Here is a 22739-nt window from a genome sequence, read left to right as displayed (position 1 = left end):
AACCTGTGTCTGCTGTGTCTGTGGGAGAGCCCGCGGGCCGAGTCTGGAGGCTTGGAAGGCACATCTGACTCAATATCATGGGACTCAATTACATGAATGCAGCGACTGTGGGGAACCCTTTGCTCAGATGATACCCAACATCGACATGCGCATTAGCGAGAAGCCATGAATCTGAAGAATGCGGGAAAGCCTCCCCTAAGATCTTCACCACCCACCACCAGAGTATCCACCTGAGAGCAAAGGGCAGTGCGGACGCAGGGGATACAATGGGCGGGAAGGAATGTGGCTCCTGTCTTTATAAAGCACATGGAGAGGCATTTCCCAGTTGAAGAAATGGAGACTTGGAGAGGAAGCGTTATATACTGTGGGTACAACTGGAATATTACAAAACTTGGATTAACGCCTTTTTCTTTTTCAGACTTGAAACACTTCCATGCCTGATTTCCTTCATCTTCATCTCTCACCAGGGAAGGGAAGGGATGATTCTCGCAACGCTTGTTATCGATAGAGAGATGGGGCCGGAAGGGCTGCATTGCTGGTCCAGGGCACACTGGCAGTCAGGATAAGAGCTCTGGTCTCTGGGGGCCTTTATTTTGATGTGCCAGGGGCCATGCTTTGCTAAGGGAGACCAAAGGTGGAAAGAGAGGTCCATGCCCTCAAGTAGCTTATAGTCTAGGGAGGGAACAGACAGGGTCCTTGAAATATGGGGACTGCTTTAATGGGAGTGCTTATGGAATGCAGCAGAGGCACAGGAAAGGAGCCCTAAGTTCCTTGGGAGGAAGTAGGAAAGGCTTCACAGAGGAGTTATTGTTTGAGCTGAGACATAAAGGATGAGGATTTTGCCAGACAAACAAGTGAGGAGAGGGTGTTCCAGGTGGAAGAAACAGCACATGCAAAGCATGAAAATAAGAGAGGGCACGGCCTGTGGAGGAGCCTGGAGACGTTCAGCATGTAAAGCACGGGGAAGGGGACAGCTAGGCAGGGGATGGTAACATAGGGCCCTTGAATGCCTTGTGAAGCAATTCAGAGTTCTCTTTTGACAATGGGAGCTGTATGTATCAATTGCCTCTGTAACAAATTACCACAAATGTAGTGGCTTAAAACAACAGAGATTTATTATCTGACTGTTCTGGAGGTCAGAAGTTTCCCTGGGCTGAAATCCAGGTGTCGGCAGATTGTGCTCCTTCTGGAGGCTCTAGGGGAGACCCGTTCTTTGCCTATTTGAGTTTCTAGAGGCTGCCCACATTCCTTGGCTCATGTCCCTCTCCCATTTTCAAAGCCAGCAATCACGTCATTCTGACCTCTGCTTCTGTGGTCATATCTTCTTCTCTGATTCTTCTTGTGATTACACTGGACCCCAGATAACCCAGGATAAGGTCCCCATCTTGAGATCCTTAACTTAGTCCCATCTGCAAAGTCCCTTTTGCCATGTAAGGTAACATATTCATGGGTCCCAGGGATTGGATGTGGACATCTTTAGGGGGCCATTATTCTGCTTACCATGGAGCCATTGAAGAATTCTGCCCAGGAGAGTGGTGTGAGTGAGTTTGGGTGTTAGGCAGTAGAGCGCTGTGGTTAAAAAAGAAGACTTAGGAGTCCATCTATCTGAGTTCAGTCCTGAGTCTGCCATTAAGAGTTATGTGACCTTGTATTGTTTCCTACCACCTACCTCAAAGCGTAGTTGGAAGGACTGTATGAGATAATAGAGGTAAAACACTTAGGAAAGTGAAAAGCACTCAATAAATTGGGAACATCGTGGTGCTCAGTACATGCTAAGAACAGCAACCTGGTCAGGAAAAAGACATTCACAGTGAATGCCATGCAAAGCAGAACCTAGCTTCCTATGGGGCCCATTTCCCCAGGACCATCAGCACAACAGGGAAGGAGGTACTTAGGCACCAGAGGATTCCCTGGCACAGAGGAAACATGCAGCCCTTCTGAACGGCACCACATTGCTCATTGGAGCACCCACCTTCATCCTCTCTGTTGGTATAAAGAAATGAGGGAAAGAAGCTGCCCACATCTGTTCCCATTTTATGGTAGGATTCTGTCTGGGTGTTGGATAATATTAAAGAGTAGGTGATGTTTTCTCTTAAGCTTTCTTCCCTGAGAGCTCTGACACAACTGTTGAGTTTGACATGGGGCCTGTTGAAGACCTGGTGACCTCTCACCCAGGCCCCCAGGGTGATGATGAGTGTGCTTACAGAGAGAGGGAGTGAGCACCTGCTTCTGGGTCCTTGCTTCCCTAAGACATCTGTGGCCTTCTTCTCTGTCTCCATTTCCTAGTACCAATGAACCTGAAGCTATCAAAGTCTCTCTCTCCTTCCTGGTGCTTTTTTCTCTAAGGAACTCTGAAAGGGTGGATACGAATCTCCTAGCAGTTTACCTACCAGTAGGGTTTCCAGATAAAATACGGGACATCCAATTAAATTTGAATTTTAGATAAACAATGAATAACTTCAGTATGTCTCATGTCTCATGTACTATATGTTTAGTACTACCCTGTTAAGCAGATTATTTGATTAACCAGAACACTCCATTCCCCAGCTTCACCATATCACACTTTATGGTATGTCCTTTGATGCAATCTACAAGGTAGATGGGTATTTGGGCTATGAAAGTTCTAGTAGCTGCTTATGGGTGACTTTCTTTGTGGCGACACAGGGAAAGGAAGGAAGGCTTTGATTCTAGAGGGCTGGAGAGGGTCAGAGTACTGAGGACTGGACTCTCCTTTGTCATTGACATGAATGGTGATGGTTCTTCAACTGTGGCACAAATTCTGCTGCTGCCCAACTCTGAGATTTGGAAAAGCTCAGCTCCTGCTCTGGATCTCACCTGCCCGCTTCATTAGTGGGAGCATCATCCCTACTTGAATACCAATCCACCTTGTAGACTACTAGTATACCCATTCTGTTTAAGTATATTGGGATTATTTGTTAAAAAAAAAAAAAAGGTGCTATACAATGCACAGTCTATTTTGTTGGCTTTGATCTTGACTAGGATGACAATGAAGACTCGCCATCTATGGGATGCAAATGAAAATCTGTCTTTGGATTGAATGTGTAAAATTTGTAGTAATTACTGTTACATGAAAAACACATAAATGAAAGAACAGTTGAAATCTGTAATTCTAGTCACTGTTGGCACTAAGATTTGCTCAAGGGTCCGGGCTCCCAGGCTCTGTCCGTCCCATATGACTCCTCCATTCTAGAATGATGCCCCTCTTTTTACTTGCCTTGAGCCCTCGTCCTAAATTTCCCTCCTTGGTCTGTGGAGGGTAGACACCTGAAGTCTTCCACTTTACCTTGTTTGCAGGGTAAGGCTCAATCTTGCCACTAACTGGGGCTTTATGCAGATGGCCACGAGGTGGCCATGTCCAGGCCGCTCTCCTCTGCAGCACAGCATTCAGCCTGGTGCTCTCAGGTGGGACTTGAGTTTTCACATCAAAATTGGTTAGACATCTTGTGGTGGCTGACTTCTACATTTCTGTGTTCACCCTTTTTAAGCACCATTTCAGAGACTCTAAATAAAAGCAAAAGATTGTAACAGTTTATGAAACCCTAAGGGAACCCTGGATTTTATGCCTCTGCAAGTGAGCTAACCCATCCAACCAATGGCAGCAGGCCAAACTGCACAAGGATTACCTGTGTCCCCTGGCACCTCCTTGACTTCTAGAAAAAGGTGGCCCTGAGGGGCCAGGGGAATTAATGAGTTAATGCCTACCGAGCTCTAGGAACAACTTGCTGCAGATAAGGTCTCATTATGGTTAATTGTTATTATTGTTGTTATTATTGTTCTAAACCCAACTCTTACGAAAAGCTGCCACTGTTTTGTTAATGACCTCAGGTCAGGGGTTTAATTAATACCTCCTCGGAACGCTGGAGGCCCCAGGCATCATGTTCCCGCCCCGACATCCGGGCCCCACCTCCTCTGAGCTCCACCCACAGGGTCCTCACCACCCCCAGATCTTCCCAGTCCCTCCCTCCCTGAGTGGCTCCACCATTCTTCACACCTGCCAACAGCTCCCCGTCCCATTCCAGCCCCCAGCTCCAAACACTTGTCTCTCTTTGCTGCCCCTCCCCATAATCTCACATACCTCCTTTGTCATAGCATTCCCTTTTCCACAATTTCCTAGCTCCCAAAACGTTTCTTTTTGCACCCAAACAGTTGCCCAGAGCCAAGCCTTTTAGAGATCGTGAAAGCTGAGAGAGCCACCCTGAGCCCCACCCTTCCCCCTTGCAGCCCCCATTTCCTGCACTGCATCCCAGGTCTCTGATCCCACCTCTGTGAGAACTTCGGGATTATTCCTCAGGTGGTGAGGCCGGTTGGGTGGGTTGGCTGGTTTAGGGTTACAGGGTTTGGCACTAACTCACAGCCCCATGTAGCTCCTTCTTTAACTAATTAATTCCGATTTTTTAAAAACCATGTCTTCGATTGGCCCTCAGTGCATGCCTCTGGGGCATAGGTCACATCAATTACAGACAACAATTAAGCCTGCTGCTTAAAAGAACCTGTGAGCCTCTTTAAAGTCTCAAACACAATTCAGGCCTAACTGCCTTAGATCACTCTGCTGTAGACAGACCCTGGGGCAGATCCCCCAGGGGGGGAAATTGGGCTGTAACAGTCGCTTAGAGATAAGAGGATGTTCTGCTGGGGTCCCTGCCCTCAGCTGCCCAAAATCCCTAACCCCAAGTTTCCTCTCTGCCTTTGCTTAGATATCCAGGAAGCTAAGCTGTTGCAGGTCACGGTGTGCTGGCTTGGCTTCTGGGATAGGACCAACGTCCCTCAAATTCCAAAGTCCACCTCTCTACTGTCCTAACTGGACGTCTTGCATGGATAAAGGTGAATCTCAGGCTCTCTAATGATAAGATGGGGACCAAGTTGGTTTGTCCTTTCTCCATCAGTAGAGATGGCAAACGCAGGGTTAACTGATGCTTTCACAGTCCTTTGAATTAGGAAAATGGTTGAAGACGTTGCTTGAAGGCAGAGATGGTTTCTTAATGGTCCTTGATTCCCACCTTGTGCAACACTTGGTAGATGCTCCAGGAAGGTTGATAAAATGTTGAAGACTAGGAGGGGAAAGAGCACGCAGTGTAGCTACAAATATTTTTCTGTGTACAAAGCAAGCAGGCAGAGATGGGACTGGCCTAAACCTTATCCTTGTTAATGTTGTCCTTTCCACCCAACTGGAATTTAAAAAACGCTAGTAGACCAGGTAAACATGGCTTTCCTTATCTATTTAACTCATTTATTTATTGGCGGATGTGAGCTGACTGTGAATCACGTTGTCCTTTCATGTTTGCTGGAATTGTGGCTGTCCATTTGAGTCCAAACTTCCACAGAGCAGAGACCACATCTGTTTAATTTGCTTTGTATGATGTCCAGCAAAGGGCTACAGTGTGGTGTCACAGAGAAGCCTGGACTCGGACCTTGGAGACCCAGGTTTTAATTCTAGCCATGTGACCCTTAAAATCCAGACCTCATTTTTACTCACCGTTAAAAAAAAAAATAGTGGGGGCAACATTTTCTGCTCTTCCTACCTCCCAGAGTTGAGGGAAGGATTAAATGAGGTAATGTGAAAGAAAGATTTGTAGAAACGATCAAATAAATCTGGTTTTGAAAAAATTACAAAATGCATTTTGATGATAAGGACACCTGACCAAAGTCTAAGCTCTGAAATGTTTCAAACCATAGCTGTAGGGAGCTGTGACCCAAATGACGGTCCCAAGGCCATGCTACAGCTACAACCAAGCATTAGGCTGAAGTGACATGGCTAGCCTAGTAGCCTTTCTCATCTCTGTCCCCAAGGTAAAACAGCTCCGCTCACATGCCTGGCCTTTTAGTGCATCCTCTTTTTCTCTTCTACAGCATCCTGGCATTTATTTTAACTTTACACTAGAACTCAAGTCGGGGTGGTGGGAGGGGAGGGGGCACAGAATGAAAGTGCCGATGGCCCATGTCCCTTTAAGATGGGACATATACATATACGCACATGTGCACAAGTGCACATCCACATACAAGCCCTACGGCAGAAAAGCCAAAAGTCCAGCTTTCTGAGCTGTCTCTAAACACTACCACTTAGAGATATGAGAAAAAAGTGTGACTAGAAAAGGGGAGCCCAGGACAGTTTTATCCATTCTATAAAAGGGGCAGTTTCCTATAGGAAGGGCTTAAGACATGATAACGGGATAGTAATTCCTAGGAAAGGAGTGGAATTATAAGGTATTAACGAACACGGTCAACTTTCTAGAGTAGAATCCTAGGTATCAGATCTCGAAGGCTCTAAGAGCCATAAAATCCCCTCTTTTTACAAAGTCTAAAAGGTGAAGTGACTGAGCAAAGGTCACAGCACTACAAGTAGGCTGATGACCATGACCATGACTCAGCCCCAAGTCGGGTGCAGTAAGACAGGGTTATATTAATTAATGGGTGGGCAAGGAGCCACAGCCACTGCCTCTAAATAAGTACAGTTGGTAAGAATTATTACGGACTAGGGGCACATCTCTGGAAACTTGGGGAGCAAAGAAATGCGGTGAACAGGGAGTTTGTACCAGGCTGTCCAGCTCACTTTACAGGAACCAGATAGATGGCCTGCTGTTTAAATTAAATCTTTCAAGGTTTTCAGAACTGTCAAAGTGTACAGAACTTTTTGTTAAAACTTTTACATTAAAAAAATGGGGGCCGGCCCTGTGGTGTAGTGGTTAAGTTTGGCAAGCTCTGCTTCAGCGGCCCAGGTTCACGGGTTTGGATCTCAGGCACAGACTTACACCACTTGTCAGCCATGCTGTGGTGGTGACCCACACACAAAATAGAGGAAGATTGGCACAGATGTTAGCTCAGGGCAAATCTTCCACTGCAAAAAAAAAAAAAAAAAAAAGAAGTAAATAAATAAATTTTAAAAATGGGTTCTGTTGTTTTCTGCCCAGTACCTTCAGGAGGAAGTTAGTGAAGAATATCCCAGTCCAGGAAACCAGGATAAGAGAAGCCTGATTTTCCAATAAGGCCAGATGTGGGTGCTAAATGTTGCAATGACTGCCAGGCTGCAGTGCCAGCCACTGAAGAAGGAGGCACCAGAATGAGCAGTCTGACTGAGAGCAAATGCCCTCTTCTTGTGACAGGTCGAGTGATGACATTGGTTGGCAGCCCCCTTCTTTTGGTAGGTTTGTGAAGGGAACAGCTAAGAGACAGCAGAGGAACTGGGATCTCCTTGCCTGCCCTGAGGCCCAAGGCCTTCCAAACTACTAGTCACCAAGGCTTCAGATACACAGCAGCAAGTGCCAGGGTCCTGGAGAGAGAAAGAAGGAAAAACGTTAAATAAAGGAGATGCAGACGTGGAACCGAACATGAGAATTATTCTCCATCACGTGCCAAGGCTACTTGTTTTTACGCCATAGGAATATGTAGCAGTTTTCCAGAGTGGGCCTGTCAGACCCTTTGAAAGAACAGCACACTGGAAGTCAGAAAACCTCGGTCCTGTTCTGGCCCCACTGTTCACTGGGCTGGGTGACTTTGGCTGAGCCATTAGACATACCTTGGCCTGAATTTCCTTCATTGGGAATAATACCTGTCCTGCCTGCCTCACAGGGTTGTTGGAAGATCTGATGAGCTAATGGACATAACCTCCCTGCAAAAATCATAAAGCTCTCCTCAAATGGAAGGTAATAATATTACGATTCTAATTACTAGGAGCTCTTCAGAGGGCTGGCCTGTGGGTGGAGAGTCACAGAGTCTTGGAAGGTCTCCTCGTTTCTTTAGCCATCACTCTGCACAAGCAGGACAGCTCTGACAGGCAGAGGGTGGGGAATGGATCAAGCGTCCTAGATGGCAAAGCTAGACCTCTCAGTCAGATGTTCTGGGCTCACCAGCCCCCAGGGATGTCAAATTCTTCCCTACATCAAATTGAAGTCTTTCCTTTCACTACTTATGCTTATTTCCTCCTGTTCTGCCTGAAGATTTTCTTTCTACCTGCTGAAATTCTGATATTTTTAGTGTTTATCCACTGAAGACACTCACTGTTGAAGAACATGACCCAAAGTTGCGAAATTACAATCCCAGGACTCTAGAGTTCAAGTGTAACAAAAACGGAGTATCTGTTTTTGGAAGGGACCAAGGACAGAGTTAGCCCTTGAACCCCTTTATTTATAAAGTTTGCATCTCTTCCTTAACCTTGTCCCAGACTTGGGTCATTTTACTCCCTGCAGGAATTTTTTTTGGGGTGGAGGTACTATTTTGGCGAGAAGTAGCTGCATCTGTATTGAAAATGTTTAGAGAGGTCAGCCTTAGTGTGAGAGCATTTGTAAAGTGTGCTTTTAATAATGGAAGGAGGATAAGGAGTTCCAATTAAGACAAGATTTGGAAAACATTAGGGCAGTTTGGTTTGTGGCAGGGAGAAGGTCATGCTAACCTCAGGCAGTGTCTTGGGTCTTCTCCACCTAGGCCTTCACCTTGCCTGGTTCACTCCCCCTCTCTGTACTCCATGTACTTTCATTTCTGGACAGCCTCTTTTGGCTCTGAACTTGGATAAATGCTACCTTGTTAGCTAATAGTACCATTAATTATATTAATGATTAATAGCTAATTAGTCATAATGCTGTAATACTTACAGTGGAGGCTTCCTTTCTTGCAGCAGCTCTGTGTCTCAAGCGCACACATCCCCTTCCCTATTCCTGGCCGCAGAGCACGCGCCGCTCTAAATTTGTTTTTCTGACCACTCTGCCAATCTCTAAATTTCTCGTTTTTATCAGCTGTCTCGTTCATCTGGCGAATGACCACCACTGCTCATATTTTGCCTCCTTTATTTCTGTCCTCTGTCACTCAAACTGCCCTCCAGGAATCAGGAGACCACAGTCCAGACTTTTGTTTTACTTTATTTCATAAACCAAAGGCTCTTTTACTGCTCAATTTCTCTTGGGCCTACTTTTCTACTTTCGGCCTCCTCTCCTCTCTTTACCTTTCCCTAATCCTAACCCGCCCCCGATTTCGCGCAGTCCCACACCCCCTGCCCAAAGCTCCCTCCCCTTCTCGGTTTTGCCTTCCTTTCAGCAACCACGCCCCCAGACCCCGGGAGAGCGGTGCGCACGCGCAGTCCACGCCTTTACCTGGGCGCTCGGGAGTGGGCGGAGTGGGGGGAGGGCGGGGGTGGAGCGGGAGTCGGCGGTTCTGTGGGCGGCGGGGCGCTCGCACAGTGGCAGGAGACAGAAAAGGTGCGCCGGGGCGGCCCGAGGGGCTGCGCATGCGCGCCGCCACGCCCAGCGGCCGGGATGCCGGGGGGCGGGCGGAGGGAGGTGTCGGGATCCCTGTTGGGCGGGGGGGCCGGGGAGGGAAAGGGCCGCGGGCGCGCGCGCGCTCTCGCCGCCGCTCGCCCTCCCTCCCTGCCCCCTCTCCGCACACACATCCACACACGCACACCCCCTCCCCTGCCTCCCTCCCCGCGCGCCGCCCGCCCCGCCGGCCCCGCTCGCCCTCGCGCGCTCGGAAGGGAGTCGCGAGACGTCGGAGCGGCGGCCACGTAGCTCTGCGGCGGCGGCGGCGGCGGCGGCGGCGGCGGCGGCGGCCGAGGCCGGGTCTGCGGAGCGGCCCTGAGGACAGACGTTGGGCGGGGGGGGAGGGGCCGGCCCGGCCGGCGGTTGTTACTCGAGCGCCGCGGCTACAGGGCCCCGCCGCAGGGATGGACCGCCGTGGCGGCGGTCGGGGCGGCGGAGGCGGAGGCGGCCGGCCCGGGTGAGTAGGAGCCCCTGCCCCCACGCACACGCCAGCGTCGCGGCTGCGCCCCTCGCCGCAGCCCTTCCTCTCTGCAGCCCGCCGGGCCGGCCAGGGCTCTGGGCGCCGGGATAACCCTTCGCCGAGGCAGCTGCGTGCGCTAGGCCGGAGCAGCCCCCATCCGGCGCGGAGGCCCGGGGCGCTGCGCTCTTCTGGCCCCGAGCCTGGGCCCGGGGCGCCCGCTTCTGCCCCCTCGTGCCCTCTCTCTCGGACCCGGGCTGGGCTCCAGTTTTGCAGAGAAAGTCTGCTCGCCCGAGGCCCGAGGGGAGGCTGGGGTTGCACCGGTTAGCGGGTCGAGGGGAGGCTTGCACCGGTCCTCCTGCGAGCATTCTCGTGCCCTGCAGCTGGTGGCTTACACCCACTGCCTCCCCCGCCCTGCGGTTGTGCTCAAACCTCCAGCCCCCGGGAGTATTGTGCCGCCCGAGATAAAATGCATCTAGTGTACACCCGCTCAACATTCACCCCAGAGGGTAATGCAGACCTTTCTCCACCCCCACCCTCTCCTCCCCTCCAATCAGGCTCTACTTAAGATTGTTAGATGAGAGACATTAAAGGTAGCGACACCCCCGTTATATCTGCATATAACCTGTTCATTGTCGAGAGAATGTAGAAATGGATAAATCCAGTAGAAATGATAAATGCCCCTGCCTCACCCTCGAAGTCTGTCTTCACGGTTTAAGATCCCATATGCTCTTTGAAGAGGGCCAGTCTTTGATCGCATCTAGTACATCCCTCCCCCACAACACACACATACACACACACACACTTCCTGATTGCCGAGCAGAGCAACCCCTGTCATCGCGAATCCATTGTCAGGAATGGCTTGTGCCAGTCAAAGGAATGTGCCTTTGCCTTTGGAAAAGGGTGCTTTCCACAACCATGTTCTCAGGATGTGCCTGCGTGAGTTTATCTTTGATTGTCCTCATGTTCAAGCCTCATTCTCATAGTACTAATCTTATATGCATCTCCCGTGTACCCTCAGTAATACCTGAGTGATGCTTTTTTTCCCCGGTTAATGAGGTACATAGGGTGCGTGGGAATTTTATTTGTTTTGTAGTAATGTTTAACATCTTTGGTCAAGGCATGGTAAATAAATAGGGTAATATTTTGGGAAGAATGTCTGTATTTTTTTTCCAGAAATGGCCAGGCCCGTATTGTTCTGGGAATGGCAACTAGCAACATGCTTTGTTGACAACATGTGTATGCTTAGGGAATGGAGAGCTGCTGTGGCTGGCGTGTGTGTGTGTGTGTGTGTGTGTGTGTGTGCCGAACGCAGGTGATGTTCCCGTGTGGGGCTGATTTGAGAGTGGTGAGCTGTACTGTGATGGGCAGTGCTGGCAGGCAGCTTGGTGGTTTGTATCAGGACTGTGCACATGCGTTCAGATAGGCACTACCTGTAGTATAATTCTGTTTAAAATGTTCACGGATGAGTTTTAGTGATCCTGGAAATGTCTGCTTCAGCGGTTCTTAGCCATTCTTTGGGGGCCCTGTTCTCCTTGAAATAGACATAACGTGATTTTGTCTGCATTTAAGGTCATCTTGAAGCCGGTTCTGAGACCTCAGGGTAAGACCTGTCTTATGCAAAAGTGAAAGGAACTTGAGTTTTGTGTTTTACTTTGTTTTGTTTTGTTTCCTCTTAAGGATTGGCATTACTTGGGTCCTGAGCAATAAGCAACAAAGTAGATTATATATGTATCTTTGTGTTTTCTTCTTTGATTACAGTGAGTTAGGTAACTGTTAGGTATCCTTTCCCTGTCTTCCTGTGAAGGAGATATATGTGAGTTTCAGAAAAACTTAAAATTGGAGTCAAAGTAATCTGTCTAAATTTGACCAAGTGATAGTGTTCCTTGCACTGTTTTCTAAACGTAGCAGATTTCAACAGCAGTGTCAGTGGTCTGTTTCATGATGCCTATCTGGCATCTTTAAGTGTTGGTTGAGGTTGATCTGATCTCTTAAAAGAAGACTTTATGATTCCTGTAGTAGAGCACCTCCTTTGTGAAGAAGATTTTTTCAGCTTTGTTAAGTGTGATTTCGTGTCTATATTCCGGGTGGAATTACCGTCAGAATCATCCATTTTTAAATTGTGTTTCAATGGAAGCATTTTCATTGTAGTTAGGGCAGTCAATCCCTGTGTTTAGAATCTAGAACTAGGGAGGTGACACCATTCTATCAATAACAAGGGGATACATATCAGCTATTCTGATTTAGATCACTCTGCACCCAGCTTTTGCCTTCTGATCATATTTCAATCAAGAGACATTTATTCCACCTTGCGATAGAGCCATGATGGGCAGTGGCATTCAGGAAGCACAGTCCCCAGCTCTCCAGGAGCTTACGGTTCTGACGATATTTTTCACTTAAAGAATCCTTCGAGACCTTCATATTTTTTGCATTTTGGGGGTCCTGAGGCTAAGGAGTTCATGGTATGAACAGCTTTTTGGGAGGCAAAGGAGCCTTGGAATCTTGCATGGAACCTGTTCCACACACCTGAAGAACAGCATTCATTCTAATAATTATGCTGTGTATGCTACAGAGTTTGAAAGCACGCTGAGATTGCAAATAACATGTATTTTTATTATCTAATAAACATGCTTGAAGTGGCTTACATTACAGGTTATATTTTTGTTCATGTCATGCCTGAAGTTTTATTGTCGGAAATTATTTGCCTATCCTAAACCCAAACCATTTTCAAAGTTGCAAATATGTTACTTTTCTTTGTCAGCGTCGAATGTGACAGATCTTTAAAATCTCAGGGGACATTGTGCTTCCTTAATTTAATATTGCAGAACCTCTTCTAACCAGTCGCTTACCTATTTAAACACCCACACACCACAGAACAGCTGATCATGTAACACAGATGGCTGTGAGAGCAGCATTCTCTCTGCCAGATTCAGAACTTGGAAACTGGAAAACAATTGCACGGCAATGAAACGCTTAAGGAGTAGTGGTGCCAGCAGCTCACTCTCATTAATACAAGCTTGCTTTAGTTTCTTCAGCAGTCTTCTTCAGACACCCTTCCCTTAGGAGGTTTCAGCTCAGCAGCTCCTACTCAAGGGAAACAGCACCTACTTTCTGCAACTGTGGCCTCAAGATCTGATTCGTGACACCCGGAGCTGTTTCCATTTCTGCTCTTAAATATGGGAAGTAATCTTGTAGTGTGGTAAGAAAAATACTTTTCAAGTCTGTAGAAAAAAGTTGATTAGTAATGCTACTGATGTGATTTTGTTTTTGAGTGTCTGAAGCCTGTCGAAGAAGTAAACTGTAAAAGTGAATTGTTAAGAAAAACCCACCCTTTTCTCAAGGGTTTTGGTTAATTTCACCAAAAATGTGAATGTACTCCTGAGTTTCATTTCCCTTGTTCTAAAAAGTCAGTTGAGAGACAGCCAACAACAGAAAAAACTTGTGGATTCTCTTGTATTTTGAATCATAGCCATTGGAACTAGTTATTCCAAAGGAGGTGACAGTATTTCCTCGCTGGGACCTCTTGGGTCTTGTGCTATGGTTTTAGGTATGATGTTTTTCTCAGCTGTTGTCATCATTTCAGACAGCACTGGAATTTACTTCGATAGAGGTGAGCTGGTGTTGCAGTTAGTGACTTTAGCTGAAAGAAGATCAGGAAGACAGTTCTTTGGAGCCAGGCAGAGAACTAGGTTTGAATCCCAGCTCCACCATTTATTGGCTTTATGGGCTTGGGTAAGTCATCTTGACCTCTCCGTTCTCAGTTTCCTCGTCAGCAGAATGGGATTTGTTATGAGGATTAGGGATAATACCTGCAAGCTTCTAGCACAGTTCCTGGCACATGGATGTATTAAGGACTCAATAAATGCTAAGACATGGGTGATGCGGGAGTGAAACTACGGATCATTTTGGCTTGTAAGATTTAGAAGTTTGGCGCTGTGATCTGCATGCTTTCATTTGTGCAGATTTGGGCTGAAAAAATTGCAAATGTTTGACTTGGAGCATACCTAAGTCTTGCAGGTACAGTGTGCTTATTGGAACTTTGATTTGTTGCTCTATGGCTGGCTGAACTTGGTGGAGACAATAAAACTTAGCTCCAAATTCTACAGTGTTACCCACAGGCTGTGCTTGTTTTAAGCCTATTCAGAGCTTATGTGGTGAAAGGGGTGTTTTAGTACATTAACATATCTCAATGAGTTCTGTGTCCAGAGATGAATCACGTGCAAAGCCTTGTATAAATTTTCATGGTTAATGCAATCCGTAAAGTGCTTGGTAGAATCAGTGAAGACATCAGATGCTTATTTTAGTTAATCTGTTTGTTTACATAGCAGTTATTTTTGATTTTTAAAAACTCTGGTGAACGTTTTCTCTTCAAGAATTCCCATTGCTCCTCTGAGGTTAGATCATAAACTGTTACTAGGGCTATAGGTTTGAGTGCCTTAGACATTTTCGCTTTGGTAGGTAAAGGAGAGAAAAATAAGGTCCCTTTACCTGTCAGATTTTATCGACTCTCCACTTTAGACCTATGCTTATGGATTGTGTGTGTAGTTCCTAGCCTTGTTTTTAGCCAAAAAGGCAGTTTTAAGGTAAAATATGACATTATCTACTTCCTTTTTAAACAGAGTTTAAGAGATCGATTTCTTTGAAAAGTAGATTCAAGGGCATGAATATAGTTTTATTCAGTGCATAGAGTTTTTAAAGTAGGATTTCTTGAGTTCTATAGAATTAAACTCTTCTGTCATTTTTGCAGGATATCGCTGTGATAAGTCTGTGAACCCACTAGAGTTACCTAGAGACTTTTCAGATAAGGGAGACACATGAGTAATGCACTGGGGTTTACTTCAAGGGAATCTGCTAATCCTTATTTTCTTTTATTATTGAGCCACCTACGGGCTTGCCCATCATTGGAATCAGTCGCTAGTATTGGGTTGCTGATAAAGAGGGATTGGCAAATAATGTTCTTAGACTCGCCTTAGATTTCTGCAGGACTCTTGAAAAAACGTAATCTTGGCCAGAATATAGAATAATAGCAGCACTTATTCTATGTGGACCCAGGCTGACTAAACAAAACTTAGATGATTGAGTTATCTGTTTTTTTCTTGACTATAGTACATTTTGCTAAGTAAACTTTTTCTTGATGGGGGGGGTGAGTGCTATTTTTTTTTAACTATTATTTTTTCTGATTAAATGGTCTAGCAGATAGCTAGTTGCTTCTGTCAGTTTCTTGATAACCCAGTCAGTGCGTGGTCAGAAGGGATCATTGGAAGAGAACAGAAATGGAAATGATGCGGAGAACGGCTCCCGAGTCTGATTTCTTGTCTTTACTGTGCATGTGGCACCACGGGGTTATGACTCTTAGCTGGGTTTCCCAAAGATGCATGGCGTTTGCACGGCATTGGGTGATTCCTTTCATCTTTGATGCTAGTGGGGAGTATAGTCTGTAACACATTTATGCTTTTCAGCTTTGGAATTTTGATTGAGTTTGGGATGCGATGGAACGTAACTTCCTAATTAGACCGTGTGACCTACAAAATGAGATTGATAACTAGACCCTTAGGAACTGTTTTGAATGTATCATTTTAGTATATCTGAAGTAATATTAGTGGCCTATGAGTATTGAAACACATGGTAAAGTGTTTCTGTTTGTTTTTTTTTAAGGGGGTGGCAACGAGTGTTTGAGCTCAATTTTGTGGATAAATCTGTATTTTTTCCCAATTCCTCTTAAGACTGTGACTCAGATGCCCAGGGATCTTTCCTGTGTTGATACACTACCAGAGCTGGGGTTTGACATTACTGTGCCTGAGGGAGCCTCCTGGGAGAGAGCCCTACAGTTTTCTTTTTAGGATAGATTCATTTAAGTTAACTCAGCAAAACCTAAATGTGCATCAATGTAGAAGTGGTTAAATAAATTAGAGTATATTCATACAATAGAATACATTTTATATAGGTACAAAAAGAATGAGGGAAACTCTTGATGGATTGCTATGGAAACTCTCTAAGCGACATGTACGTGGAATACAGTATATACTCATTCGTGTGTGCTTCCTTAGCTCAAAACTATAAGATTCACCCATCTTGTTGGTGTAACAATAATTACTTTTATTCTCATATAATATTCCATTATATGCGTATGTCATACTTTATTTTTCATTCTACCATTGATGGACATTTAGGTTGTTTCTGGCTTGGGCTATTGTGAGTAATGCTGCTCTAGTCACTATGTTCTCTTCCGTACTTAACATTTTTGATCCATGTGAATGTATACCTATTAAATAATTTTTTTTAATTTGAAAAGTATCCCCTAGCTGATCTATAGGAAAATTATAGTGTCCTATTCTAAAGAAAATATTGAAATATTTAGTGGGGCAAAATAACTTCAAACCTTTTTTTAGTACATTCTCAAAGATCTAGCTGGAATTTTCACAGTATTAAGAGAATTCCCCAGTCAACCTAAGAGCAAACTCCATATTCTTTTATCCTTCGATTAAAGAGGGGTTAAAAATGATGGAAAATGTGTTAAAAATAATTACAACTCTTGAAAGATTTGTTTTTGTAACTGCTGAGTATTTCTTTTACTGACTCATTTCGTAAGATTGAAATCACAATCCTTCTTGCATTGCTAATTATTAAAAATTTTTATTTAATGTACTTTTTATAATGGCTGTATATTCAAACTTTTTGAAACCCAAAGTTTTAAACAAATAGCAACATGAAGAACTTACTTAAATATAGTGAACCTTGTTTTGCGTACTTTGAAATTTGTTAGACTTGTCAACCGGTTGGTTGGTGGTACGTAATTGTGTGTACCCCTGCACTTTAACAACTGCTAAGGCATTGTCGTTTCTATTAAAAACTGCATTTGATCACATCTTTTGCTTTAATTGCAGTAATGTCATTTCCCCCCTCTTTTTGCCCAAACATGGAAATAATGACTAAAGTATAAACCTGTAAAGCAGTGGTTCTCAACCACGGGTGATTTTGCCTCCAGGGGACATTAGGCAATGTCTGGAGATATCTTTAATTGTCACGAGTGGGGCCAGGGTGTGCTGCTGGCATCTAGTGGGTAGAGCCCAGGATGCTGCTAAACATCCTCCAGTGCACAGAACTGTGCCCCACAGTGAGAAGTATCTGGTCTAAAATGCCAGCTGTGCTGAGGCTGAGAGCCCCTGCTATAAAGCAGCTTCCTAAACTGATGCTACTGGACAGGTAGCAATTTTAGCGTTGACTTAGTTAGATTTAGCACATGAAACTCAGTTTATCTAGTCTGGAGAAGAAATAAGCTACGTAATTTTCTAAATAGTAGTGGATTTTAAATATGAAGACTGATTTTGGTATAGTTTTAGTGGAGGAGTCATCTTTTTAAAAATAGGCTATTTATAGTCTCCTAGTGAGTAAAGCCAGATTATCTTGGAATATAACTCTTATCTAAAAGGCTATTCACAAAGAGAAAGTCTTTATATATATTATCAAAGCAAAGACTTTTAGGGGTGTAGTTTTTTCAAAAGCAGATACATTTTTACTTTTATGATCCTAATGTGTATCTTACTCTGCTCTAAAGGAAAATATTTGGTTGTTTGACATAAAATATGTCTAAATCTTGTATAATATGGTAAGTTAAAAAAACCCTTAATATTGCTAAGTGAGAAAATATTTAAATTAAATTTGGAAAATATATGCATAGTAGAAAAACTATTTTCTAATTTCAAAAGGCTAGTTTCTTCCTTCCAGGTAGTAGTAAAGAAGGTATGGTCTTCTGCATCTATTCCAACTTGTCAGATATCACAGCAGTATTCAACAGAGAGTTTGTTCTGCCTTCCAGCCTCTCCTCAACCTTTTGGTCACCTCAAATGGAAAGTCAGATTTTTCTTTTCCTTTAGAGATGACTTACGTCTCTGAAGTCAGGTGGTGCGGCGAGCAGTACGAGACGTGTCCACAGAGGCCAGCTGTTGCAGGGTCAGACTGTTCTAGCTCGAGCCCTGTTGTTTATTTAATTCCCCACAGCACTGTTTCTCAGACTTTCTGACCATGATCCACAGTAAGAAGCAGCGTGTGTGTGCCCGAGGGTGTCACTCACGTTCATACCCCCACCCCCACCCGAAACACAAGCTTCGTGAGGCAGTACTGACCCTTACTATCTGTGAGGCAGTCTCTTATTTTTCATTCTTCTGTTTCATTTTTAAAGATTGGACTGGGACAGGCAGTTTGAAAATCACTGCCTTATATAGTGCTTAACAAAAAACGTTTTCTTGAAGTAGGTGCTAAGCAAATGCTTACTGGGTTAAATGGGGGTGGGGGAAGTGATAAAATTAAAAGCTATGCTTAGAGGTATGAGTTTGAGGTAGAGAGCAAAGAAATGTGGCATGAAGGAAATCAATATATATATGACCTTACTTGCTCCATATAGACGGGTAAGTCTTAACTACCCGAACCTCTGGAAGGATTGAGGTTGGATCCTCCTTCTGCCCAGCATTTAAGCTATGGTCTTCTAATAGGTGGTACACCTACTATTGCTTCATAAACATACACATGCACGCACGCATACACTGTCTACCTGTTTATTCATTAAGTTAGGTAGAACTGAGAGGATTAATGAATATATAGACAGACTTTTCTATAGTCTAACCTTCTTTAACACAGAGCCTGGTTTAAACAATAATTTACTTGTGTAGAGTGGTTACAGAATAAAAATACAGCAAGGACTCTGTAGTGAATGTAGTTTACCCCTGTGTGAAAATCAGACTCTGGGCTGGGCTGTATTTCAGAGACAGCTCTATCAGGAAAGCAGTCTCCAGAGACGAACTTTAGAAGTTATTTGATTGGAGGTGTCTTTCGTTTCTATACCCAAAGTTAGATATAGTGTATATGTCTATTTGTTTATTAACAAACCCTTACATAGCATTTACCATTTAATCCTCATATAACCCTTTGAAGTAGGTATTATTACCCCATTTTACCAACAGGGAAATAGAGACAAAGTAAGGTTATGTAACCTGCCAAGTTGAATGTATTCTTTTCTTGGCATTGGGATTTTGTAAGAAAAGACCCATTAGATCATTTTATTTTGCTAATTGAAAATTAATTTTAAAAAATAGAATTTAAAAATTCATAAATATTTCTGGGTTTAGAAACCAGAGACTAAGTCAGTTTTAATTTTTTTTTTCCTCCCCAAAGCCCCAGTACATAGTTGTATATCCTAGTTGTAAGTGATTCTAGTTCTTCTATGTGGGATGCCACCACAGCATGGCTTGATGAGTGGTGTGTAGGTCTGTGCCCAGGATCTGAACTGATGAACCCGGGCTGCTGAAGCACAGCGCACAAACTTAACCACTCGGTCAAGGGGCTGGCCCCCATTTGTTTTAATTTTTAAATTAACGTTCAGTAAAACTGACGTTTTCGTGTGTGTACATTTCTAAGAATATGAGTACATGTATAGATTCATGTAACCACCACCACAATCAGGATACAGAACAGTTCCATCACCCCAGAACACTCCCTCTTACCATCCCTTTGCATTCATACCCTTCCCCATCCTCTGCCCTGGCAACCGTTCATCTGTTGTCCATTACTCCAGTATTGTCTTTGGAGAAAGTTATATAAGAGGGATCATAAAGTATGTAACCTTTTGAGACTGGCTTTTTTCACTGGGTATAATGCCTTTGAGATTCATGCAAGTTTTTGTGTGTATCAACAGTTGTTCCTTTTTATTTCCAAGTAATATTCCATCGTGTGCATGTATCACAGATTATCACCAGTTGGAGGACATTTGGATTGTTTCCAGGTTTTGATGATTAGGAACAGAAGCCACTATAAACATTCATGGACAGGTTTTTGGGTGAATATAAGTTTTCTTTTCTCTAGAGTAAATACCTAGGAGTGGGGTTGCTGGGTCATGCGGCGTGTATATTTAACTTTAGAGGAAACTGCCAAACTGTTTTCCAGAGTGACTCTGCTCTTTTGCACCCCCACCAGAAACATATGAAAGTTCCAGTAGTTGTTCTGCATCTTTGTCAGCACTTGATATTGTCAATATTTTTTATTTTAGCCATTCTCATAGGTATGTAGAAATAATTTATTTTGAGACTTATGACCAGAATCTGGTGCTAGACCCAGTTCTGCCATCAGCTAACTGTTGACCTTAGAGAAGCCATTTAACTTTTCTGAGCCTCTTGTTTTCTCATCTCTCATATAATAGACAATATTGAATGCATTATAAGTTCTCTTACAGCTCCCGAGTTCTTTGGTAGGGAAAGAGACACCCTTGGCAAGAGGACAGATTAGTGTTTGTGCAAAAAAATCTATTGACTCATCTGGTCAGCTAAAGTGCAAACATTGTAAGCAGTATACATATTTATAAACAGAATCCATATGAAATAACTAGATATTTATAACTATAATTTATCCTTTGGAGCTAAACATAATAATACTGTGATGGTGTGTATCATGTCTATGTGCTAAAATTGTGTAGCTAACGTTGCAGTTAACATCGACAACCTAGAGTCTTTTTGGCTAATGTCTGATGTTTTTACCTTTCTAGGGTTATAGTTTACAGTAAGTTTAATAACTATTTTGCCATTTTCTGTCATAATAGGGGTCAATTTTTTTTTTTTGATTGCACATTTAGGTACTTCTCCTTAGTGTCTCATTTGAGTGAGAAACAAATTGTTTCTATATAGCATTAAAAAGAATAGCTTTATTATTTTTCTAAAAATTTACATGCTTATTTAAAACTATTTAAAGATTACAGAAAAATATAAAGAAAAAAATAGCAGTGTCTCCTTCCCCACCCTGAGCCCTGTTCTGAGATAGCTCTCAACATGCATGTACATGTGCATATACGTGCAAGCATGGCTTTACCTAATGAGATTGCGTGATCTCCTTCCCACATGTTCTTTAGTCTTTTTGTTTCATCTGGACATATTTCTGTGTCAGTTAATATAAACCTGTATCATGATTTGGATGGCTACATGGTATGCCAGTAAGTCTGTGTGTTATTTATGTTTCCAGTTTTTTGTTATATTAAATAGTGCTGTAATCAATGCCCTTGTATACATATCTTTTTATGTTTCTGCTAATATGTTCTAATGCTGAATTCTTGATAACGAGATCCAAAAATGTGTACATTTCACACTTAGGAAAATAGTACTGAACTGCTCCAAGGAAGGTTATTCCATATTCACATAGCATTACGAGCTCTAGTTGGCCATGCCAGTTAGTGTCAGAAGTCAGTTAGCTTATCTTGGCATTAGCCAGTTGGGGATTTAAGCCAGAAAACATATCTACACATGTTTGTATGTGGATCCTGCTGAAAAAACCCAGCCCATTTGCTAATTGATAGTCCTTACCACGTAAACCTGAGAAAACTTCAAAGCTTAAAAAAAGTCAGTTTAAAAACAATGCCTTGAGAAAAATAAACTGATAAAGCAACTTTTTAAATTCAAATAAAATGTTTTGATTAAAGTGGTTATAACTTAATTTGTGTTATCCCAGTAGGTTCTCTTCTTAAAAAATTTCAAATTTTAAATTTTGGAATAGTTTTAGATTTACAAAAAAGTTGCAAAGAGAATACGTGTATACCCCTCATCCAGTTCCCCTTATTGTAAAGTCTTATGTAAACTAAGAGACTAACACTGGTATATTACCAATATATTACAACATTGCTATATCAGCTTAACCCCAAATTTAACTCAGATTTCAGTAGTTTTTCAACTAATATCCTTTTCCTGTTTGGAAATGTCCTAAATCAATGTTTTATTTATTTATTTATTTGTTTGTTTGTTTATTCATTCATTCATTCATTCATTTTTGCTAAGGAAGATTTGCCCTGAGCTAACATCTGTTGCCAGTCCTCCTATATTTTGCATGTGAGCTGCTGCCACAGCGTGGCCACTGATGGAGCAGTGGTGCAGGTCCATGCCCTGGTGCAGGTCCGTATCTGGGAACCAAACCTTGGCTGCTGAAGCAGAGTGCACTAAACTCAACTGCCAGACCACCAGGGCTGGCCCCTAAATCAGGCTTTTAAATTCTGTACTTAAATAAGACTGAATATCTGTTCATAGATAAATTTTAGTCATGCATTGTACATATGTATATACTGTTTATAATATATCAAGATCTCTGTATTTGTTTAAACAAATTTAAGTTACCTTTGAAAGTTATCTTTTGACATTCACAGACAGTTCTGCCCAAGGCCCTTTTGGGGTAGGGTTGAAGATCTTTTTCCCCACCCTTCTTGTGCTCTGTGCAAAAGCATTTATAACATTGATGAGTGTAGCTCTTCGCCAGTGGTACCCTTTTCAGCACAGTTACGAATCCCTGTCTCCAGGAGCATGTGGAAAATAGCCACCTTTTGTTTACTAGGGAATGAACTGGACTGTTAATCTTAAGTAATGGTCACGAGTCTAGTATGCCGATGGTTTCTCTGTCCATAATTTCTTGCTCTGAGGGACTTTAAGTATTATATGGTTCTTGAAGGAGGAAGATTCTGGCCTTGAGGCAGAATACTGTTAAGGATAGAGTCGTACGTGGGTATTTTTCACTCAACACTCGCTACTGTAAAGAACCCCTCCTGGGGCAAACGATGGCATCCAAACCCACTATGTGCATTTGAATCATTCCTTGAAACAGTTTAGTTTATGGAAGAGGAGGAAGAAATTGGCAACATCAAGTAGGTATGGATTTTTAAAAATCACTTTCCTCCCAGCCTAAATGGAATTCTTAAGTATTCCTTCCATTAGCATACCATACTTTTTAAAAAGAAAAGAAATCCTTAAGCATTCTAGGAAACAAAAATGGTGATCAAGAAACGCTTCAAGAAGAAGGTGCGTTTGAGCTGGCTCTTGAAAGATGTCTAGGACTTTATAATTGTGTCTGCGGGGTTGGAGGGGGTGTTCCAGGTAGAAGGAACGAATGGCATAGTCAAAGATTTAGAGGTAGAAAAAGCCAAGGATGTGCGGTGGGAGAGGAGGACGTGGGAGCCACGTCAGTTGGCTGTTGAAGAAGTCAGTTGGGCTCAGATGGGGGGG

The 22739-nt window shown here is 43.4% G+C and overlaps 1 protein-coding gene across 4 annotated transcripts in view; it reads left to right on the top strand.

The window, feature by feature from the left end:
- Nucleotides 1–9302: 9302 nt before the first annotated feature.
- ZNF652 (zinc finger protein 652) overlaps nt 9303–22739 on the top strand; it is a 50822-nt gene continuing 37385 nt past the window's right edge. The window contains exon 1 of one of the 4 annotated variants that reach the window (XM_023652694.2): nt 9303–9720. The gene's annotated coding sequence lies outside the window, so the exon portion shown is untranslated. Of the gene's footprint in view, nt 10660–12583; nt 12920–22739 lie in introns of those variants that run through there. The other 3 variants (XM_001502386.7, XM_014741029.3, XM_070226268.1) reach the window with 3 other exon arrangements.

Source organism: Equus caballus, chromosome 11, assembly GCF_041296265.1.
Source record: "Equus caballus isolate H_3958 breed thoroughbred chromosome 11, TB-T2T, whole genome shotgun sequence".
In the NCBI taxonomy this organism is placed as follows: Eukaryota; Metazoa; Chordata; class Mammalia; order Perissodactyla; family Equidae; genus Equus; species Equus caballus.
This window is presented reverse-complemented; position numbering and strand designations above follow the sequence as displayed.